At 40.6% G+C, this 7688-nt stretch overlaps 1 non-coding gene across 1 annotated transcript; it reads right to left on the bottom strand.

Annotated features, from left to right (window-relative positions):
• Positions 1-2768: 2768 nt before the first annotated feature.
• Positions 2769-2840, bottom strand: TRNAV-UAC. The gene has a single exon. It is a non-coding gene; the product is annotated as a tRNA-Val (tRNA).
• Between the last annotated feature and the right edge of the window lie 4848 nt (positions 2841-7688).

The following is a 7688-nucleotide window of genomic DNA, read 5'->3' as shown; positions in this document are numbered from 1 at the left end:
ACAGAGTAAAACACTATGATTATGTAACTAGCATTGCAGAGTAGGAAACCTGACATAGCTTAGAGAAAGAACCTCCTGCCTCTGAGGTTTGAGACATAGTTGTCTTCTTTCTTTCTCTTCTTTCTTTCTCTCCCTTTCTTCCTTCCGTTTAAAGTATAAATTTATAAATGATACGATAATTTATCTGATTCAATTCATAATAAGTGTCATTGACTAATTGGAGAGCTTAAGTCAAAAAATATATATATATTTTTTACTTGTTTGTTTGTTTTGAGATGGAGCCTCACTCTGTCACCCAGACTGGAGTGCTGTGGCATGATCACAACTTAACTTACCACAGCCTAGACCTGCTAGGCTCAGGGGATCCTTGGAACTACAGGTGTGTGCCAAGACACCTGGTTAATTTTTTAATTTATTGCAGTGGCAAGATTTTGCCAAGTTCCCCGGGCTGGTATCGAACCCTGGGGCTCAGAAAATCCTCTAACTCTGCCTCCCAAAGTGCTGGGATTATAGGTATGAGCCACCGTGTCAGGCAACAAAATATATTAAGTTCTCTTATTCAAAATATTTTAGGTAAAAGTAAAATCATCATCATCATCATCATCATCATCATCATCATCATCATCTTGAGGGCTCGGTGGTTCAGCCTGTAATCCCAGCGCTTTGGGAGGCCGAGGTGAGTGGATTGCCTGAGCCCGTGGGTTTGAGACCTCATCTCTACAATAAATCAAAAATTAGCCGGGCGTGGTAGCGCACGCCTGTAATTCTGGCTACTGGGAAGGCTGAGGCATAAGGATTGCTGGAGCCCAGTGAGTTGAGGCTGCGGTGGCTGGGAGCATGCCACTTCACTCAAAAAACAAAACCAAACCAAAGAAGCTTGCAACTTATTTTAGACTGAAACACTACCTGACATGCCAAATTGCATACTTCCTTGTGGGTTAATGTATTCAACAATCAAGATTATACAAGTTTCACCTTCATTTAAATTGTTGGTTAGATTTCTTAAAAAATAAACTATCTTACTTATTTTCCAATTGGTTTCTTTTGGAAATTGATTTGCAGATGCTATTTATATGTTTTAATTTTAATTTTGTTGAGATTTAGGGTCTTCCTCTGTTGCCCAGGCTGGAGTGCAGTGGTGCATCATGGCTAACTACAGCCTCTACCTCCTAGGCTCAAGCAATACTCTCACCTAACCCTCCCGAGTACCTGGGACCACAGGTGTGTCCACCGCACCTAGCTTATATTTTTTACTTTCCTGTAGAGACAGAATCTCGCTTTGTTGCTCAGGCTAATCTCAAACTCTTAAGCAATCCTCCCACCTCACCCTCCCAAAGTGCTGGGATTACAAGTATGTTCCGCCACACTTGGCCTATTTATTTTTAATAACAATTTTATCTTCTATATTCTGAAAATATCTTTACAATTTATCTCTGTTTTTTGGTTTGTCAAAACATTATTTTAAGCAAAAGAATTAATATCTTTATTTATGTAACTATGTGTATGTGTATTTTAAGAAGGCTTTTCCTATACTAAGTTCAAGAACTGTAATTTCAATTGATTTTTATCAAAAGATAAGCTTCTGTTTTCTAAGCTCTTAATCTCACAATATCCCATTTAGTGTTTATATTCACATTATTAAATAAATCTTAATTGTTTAATATTAACACATAAAAGATTAATTTAATTCTTACTCAGGCAAGGGAGAAATGAAAATATAAGTGCAGACTTTCAGCAAACATGCAAGAGACAGTTATTATTGTATGTGGGAGGGAACAGGGGTGAAGCTTAGTTTAATTTGTTTGTTTTTGAGTAGGAGTCTCACTCTGTCACCCAGACTGGAGTGCAGTGGCACGCTCACGGCCACCACAGCCTCGACCTGCTGGGCTCAGGCGATCCTTCTGCCTCAGTCTTCCAAGTAGCTGGAACTACAGGCGCACTCCACCCTGCCTGGCTAATTTTTTGATTTATTGTAGAGATGAGCTCTCACCAAGTTGCCCAGGATGGTCTCGAACCCGTGGGCTCAGGCAATCCTCTCACCTCGGCCTCCCAAAGTGCTGGGATTATAGGCATGAGCCACTGCACCCGGTCTAGGTTAATTTAAATGAAGCTATATTTTGATAGAATCAAAGTAAAGCAGGGCTGTGAATAAAGTAGTCAGCATCAGGCCTGAGCTGAGAAGCAGACTCAGATTCTGTCTTCTTGAAACTAGAGTCCTCATAAATATTAACAGATATGCCTGAAGACCCTTATTGAAACTTTGGACTTGTTTGGAAATAGAGTCTGAGTTTCTATGTCAAAGTCATAGTCAAAGTCATAGTCATCCGAGTCACACAGCTTAGATAACCCAGACAATAGTAGTGTTAAAAAGAAACAAACATCAAATTAAATTTAACAGGGTTTATTTGACCAAAGAATGAATTGGACGGTCTCCCTAACCAGCACAGATTAGATAGTCTCTGCCACAGTTGCATGTTAGAAGAAGGTTTATGGACAGAAAAAGGGAAGTGCTATACAAAAAGAAAATGAGGTACCAAAATAGCTGTGTTGGTAGTGAAAGCAAACTAAATTTTTTTTCAGTAGCATATTTGTCTCTCAAACTAGGTCACAGAAAGACATAATCTGACTTAGTTGAAAAAAAAAAAATCTGATTTAAAATATTTAAAGTTTAAATTGCCTAGAAATATTGAATATGCTAAAAGCCAAGTATATCTGTGAAGAATCAGTGTTGAAAATACAGTTAGTCAGATTCTTAGAAATAAGGATTCTGGAGATGCCAGGGATCGAACCTGAGATCTCATACATGTAAAGCATGTGCTCTACCACTGAGCTACATCCCCACTAGAAGAGGGTCATCTTAGCACGAAAATATTTTTCTTTATGTATGATGTATTTGACCAACTTTTCCCTAAAATGTACTTTGTATAGGTTGTCCTGCAAGAATTATATAAATTTTACAGGAACTGAATGTCACAAAGAAAATTTATGTAAATCAATGTCATTAAAGCCTTTATATTAACTGGAAACTGGCCAGGCCCAACACAGAATAAGTGGTTGCAAAATTGGCTTTTATCCAAACAGGACTATACAGATAAGGCATTCAGATCAAGAGTCATTTGGAATGGCTAGCATCAGAAAAATTAGAATCATCAATGGTTACAGCAAATCACTGGGAAATTTCCTGATATGCATATAACACAAAATCTAACTGTAAACAGGAGCCAATTCAGCTGGGTAAAGGACTGGGATAGATTCATCTTATAAGTCGTACTCATTAGATATACATTGACTGTGGATAATTGGGTTTGGAATTACCCATAGTCAATGTATGTCTAACCCTCAGCCTGGTCTAAGAAGGAAATCCCACTCAGTAGCTTGGATAAGTAACTCTGTGGCCTGGAGAATAAAAAGTTTAAGATAGTTGCTGAAGATTCAAATATAAATCATGGTTATAAATCTTTTGAAACAAGTCAGGCTCAGTGGCTCAGCCTGTAATCCCGCGCCTTGGGAGGCTGAGGTGAGTGGACTGCCTGAGCCCGCGGGTTCGAGACCCGCCTGGCCAACTTGGCGAGACCTCATCTCTACAATAAATCAAAAGTTAGCCGGACGTGATAGCGCGCGCCTGTAGTTCTGGCTACTCGAAAGGCTGAGCGGGGAGGCTCGCCGGAGCCCGGTAGGTCGCTGCGGTGGCCGGGAGCGGCCACTGCACTCCAGTCTGGGCGACCGAGCAAGACTCCAACTCAAAAAAAACAAAAACAAAGTGTGAGCTTCAATTCAGCAGGATAAAGTAATTTGATATATTAGACTACATTTTTATAGCTATATATTAAATATCAAGATTTAAATGTATGAGGAAAGCCTACATTTTTAAATTTAGATGTTTTAATATCCTGTGAAAATAGTATGTGACTTTTCGTTTTTCTTTCTTTCTTTTTTTTTTTTTTTGAGTTGGAGTCTCACTCTGTCGCCCAGACTGGAGTGCACTGGCCGCTTCCGGCCATCGCAGCCTGGACCCACTGGGCTCCGGCGATCCTTCCGCCTCAGCCTTCCAGGTAGCTGGAACTACAGGCGCGCGCTACCACACCCGGCTGATTTCTTGATTTATTGTAAAGATGAAGTCTCGCCAAGTTGCCCAGGCGGATCTCGAACCCACGGGCTCAGGCAATCCACTCACCTCAGCCTCCCAAAGGCGCGGGATTACAGGCTGAGCCACTGAGCCCGGCTTTCTTTCTTTTTTTATTTAGAGACAGAACCTATCTCTGTCGCCTAGGATGGAGTACAGTTACACCATCATAGCTCATTGCAGCCTTCAACTCCTAGGCTCAAGGGATCTTTCCACTTCAGGCTCCCAAAATGCTGGGGTTACAGGCATGAGCCACCATGCCTGGCCCTATATGCCAATTGTTAAATATTAATTTTAAAAAATTAATTGTACATTAGACAAAGTACAAACAGCAGGAGATATTTCCTTTGATACTTGAAAGCTTTTGGACATTAAAGAAGCTTTCTATTAGCCATATCAATAGAAGAAAAGAGGAAAATAAAATAGGTAAAAACAGTTTGGACCTCCAGTTTCAGATTCTGCATGTAGGGAGCTTGGAAGTCACCACTCTATCCTAATAACAAGTAAAAAGCTGAAGGAACTAAAAAACCAACAACTCTTCTGATCCATAAAAGAAGAGAGCTCATAGGGCAAACTGCTGCCTCCAAAACTGAAGAGACAGAGGTAGACATAGAGAATCACAACATACTGGAGCAGAAACTTCTGTGGGAAAAATTGCATAGGAAGGAAAACCTGAACTCTAACTGATGAGTTGCTGGAGTCTAGGTATGGAAAGTCTGAGAGTGAAAAAGTCCAGAAGGACCCAGTCACAACAAGGACCCCACGATTTTTGGTGTTTGACGTCCAGGAGCTTGACCGGGTTCTCACTGTAAATGTCAGAGGAAAATTCCCTTATGCTACCACAGGAGAGGGGGAAATGAATCATTATGGATACATCTGTCTTCAGAAGAAACTAGTTAATCAGATCCTAACCTGCTGGGGTTTTATCAGATCCTAACTGACCTGAAAGAAGGAAAATACCCAATCTCAGACAGTTCTACTCTTCCATGTGATAGAAGGGAAATACCCAACTCTAGCTTACTCTAGCCATCCTACCCACCTGAGGGGGTTGGGGAAGGACTGAGAAACACTTGTATGAGTCCCAGTACAGAGGCACTGGTTTACTAAAAGACTGAAACCCAATTACAGGACTGCAGAACACATCCTCTCCCCCTGCATCTTGCCACCACATTACTAAAGGCCTATTTACAGCAGTTCTTTTTGCCCAGTGTATCATGTTGGGCTATCAACAACACAAAAAATTACAAAGTATACTAAAAGGCAAAAAACAGAACAAAGACATGGCAGGGATGTTGAAATTATCAGACAAGGAATTTAAAGCAACTATGATTAAACTGCTAAGGACTCTACTAGATAAGAATATTAAAGAATAGGCTAGGCTTGGTGGCTCAGCCTGTAATCCCAGCACTTCCGGAGGCTGAGGGAAATGGATTGCCTGAACCCCAGGGGCTTGAGACCAGCCCTGGCAACTTGGTGAGACCTCATCTCTACAATAAATAAAAAAATTAGCAAAAAAATAAAGAAAGAATATTCAACAATAGATGAACATCATAAGTGGAGAGATGGAAATTCTAAGAAACTACCAAAAAGAAATGAAGGGAATAAAAAACACTTTAACAGAAATTTTAAAGAAGGTTGTTTTGGGGCTTATTAGTAGACTGAACACAGCTGAGGTAATAAGCCTTGAGCTTGAGAATATGTCAGTAGAAACTTACAAAACTGAAAAGCAAACAGAACAAAGATGGAGGTTGGGGAGCGGGGTGCGTGGAGGGAGGAAGGACAGAACAGATGACAAATAAGCATATGGAAAGATCTCCACATCATGTGTCATCAGGGAAATGCAAAATAAAACAATAATGAGATATTATACACACCTAATAGAATGGCCAAAATCCATCCAGAACACTGACAACACCAAATGCTGTTGAGAATGTGGAGGGACCAGAAATTGCTGGTGGAAATATAAAATGATACAATTGCCTTAGAAGACTTTAGCAGTTTCTTACAACATGAAATGTACACTTACCATATGAACCAGCAAACACATACCTTGGCATCTATACAGAGGAGCTGAAAACTTATGTCTACACAAAAACCTGTTCACTGATATTTATAGCAGCTTTATTCATAATTGCCAAAATGTGGAAGCAACCAAGATGTTCTTCAAGAGGTGAATGGACAAATAAACTGTGATACATCCAGACAGTAGAAAAAAAAAGAAAAACTATCAAGCCATGAATAGACATAGAGGAAACTTGTGCATGTTATTAAGTGAAAGAAGTAAATCTGAAAATGTTACTGTACTGTATGAAATTCTAGAAAAGGTAAAACTATGGAGATAGTACTAAGATCAGTGGTTACCAAGGTTGCAGGGGGATAGAGGGACTGATAAATGGGTGAAGCACAGAGGATTTATTCAGGCAGTGGAAATATTCTGCATGATTCTGTAATATTGAATGCAAGTCATTATACATTTGTTGAAACCCACAGAGTGTACAATACCAAAAGTAAGCCCTAATATAAACTATGGACTTTGGGTGAGAATGATGCATCATTGATAACAAGTGTACTACCCTATTGGGGGATGCTGATAATGGGGAAGCTATGTATGTATGGGGGAAGAGAATACATGAGATTTCTCTCTAGCTTCCTCATAATTTTGCTGTGACCCTAAAGCTGCTCTTAAAAAAAAAGTCTTAAAAAACAAAACCAAACAAAAGAAGCTAAAGACATTCAAACAAAGTGTTTCACAGTTGTCCAAAATAGCAAACTCTAATAGGTAAAGCTAAGAACCTAAAAAGGTACTTGAATTAGTTGAACATCCCGGGAAGAGGACTTTTGCGAAACATTGCCCTTTGGCCATCGTCTTATATACAGTCCCGTTTGCCACAATTGGTCATTGAAATCTTGCGGGAGTGACTGAGGGGGAGAACAAGGGCCAGTGCAGATCTTTTGAAAAAGAAACAAATGAAAAAGTTGCCACACAGGCAATTTGAAAGCCAAAGGTAAGTGTGAAGACACAGTCCCACATCTCGAAACTGCTGCGGTTTTCACAGGCAGGGCTAAGTAGGAGTGAAACCCGTCTGACTTGACGGAGGCATGCAGAGGTAAGCATACGATGACAGGAGCTCCCTCTTCCTGACCATATAGCTCTGGGGGGTCAGCCCAGACCCAGGAGCTTCACAGCTTCCCCAGCCCTACCCCAGGTACTTGCTGGTAAGTCAACTCAACTTCAGCAGCCGGTCCAGCTGCCCTGAGGGTCCCTGGAGGGAGACAACAGGACAATGCTGTTGAAGGCACTGGTTGTTCATTCTGATCTTCCCCTTTGATCGTTAATCAAGTTGATCTGTCTTGTTTTGGGGAGGGAGACACAAAAACATACCAAAAAATGCAACCCCCCCAACTGTTCATGTCCTAAAACAAACAAGCTAACAAAACTGATTAAGGGAAAAAAAAAAAAAGACATAAAGCAGATCTACAGGTATAGACCATCCTGCAATGTGATACAGTTTGACATACCAGAGACTGGACTCAAGACCTCACACCTGCCAACCATGTGTTCTAC

Source organism: Carlito syrichta, unplaced genomic scaffold, assembly GCF_000164805.1.
Source record: "Carlito syrichta isolate Samal-C Ts95f unplaced genomic scaffold, Tarsius_syrichta-2.0.1 Scaffold307028, whole genome shotgun sequence".
Lineage (NCBI taxonomy): Eukaryota > Metazoa > Chordata > Mammalia > Primates > Tarsiidae > Carlito > Carlito syrichta.
This window is presented reverse-complemented; position numbering and strand designations above follow the sequence as displayed.